This window comes from Callorhinus ursinus, unplaced genomic scaffold (assembly GCF_003265705.2).
Source record: "Callorhinus ursinus isolate GAN/ISIS: 27379988/994484 unplaced genomic scaffold, GSC_fseal_2.0 scaffold43, whole genome shotgun sequence".
Lineage (NCBI taxonomy): Eukaryota > Metazoa > Chordata > Mammalia > Carnivora > Otariidae > Callorhinus > Callorhinus ursinus.
Window position 1 is genome coordinate 2,377,523 of NW_027397105.1, and position 276 is coordinate 2,377,798.

General features: G+C 74.6%; 1 protein-coding gene across 4 annotated transcripts in view; it reads left to right on the forward strand.

Annotated features, from left to right (window-relative positions):
• Positions 1-276, forward strand: part of NLGN2 (neuroligin 2) — a 15,240-nt gene that overhangs the window by 12,328 nt on the left and 2,636 nt on the right. The window lies entirely within an intron of this gene.

Sequence of the window (276 nt, forward strand, 5' to 3'; positions counted from 1 at the left end):
CCCCTCCGTCCTCACCTCTGCCCCTCCGACCTCCCCTCCGCCCGTCTGTGCCCCTCGGTCCTCACCTCCGCCCGTCTGTGCCCCTGCGCCCTCACCTCCGCCCGCCTCTGCCCCTCCGTCCTCACCTCTGCCCCTCCGTCCTCACCTCCACCCATCTCTGCTCCTCTGACCTCCCCTCCGCCCGTCCCTGCCCCTGCGCCCTCACCTCCGCCCGTCCCTGCCCCTGCACCCTCACCTCCGCCCGTCCCTGCCCCTCGGTCCTCACCTCCGCCCGTC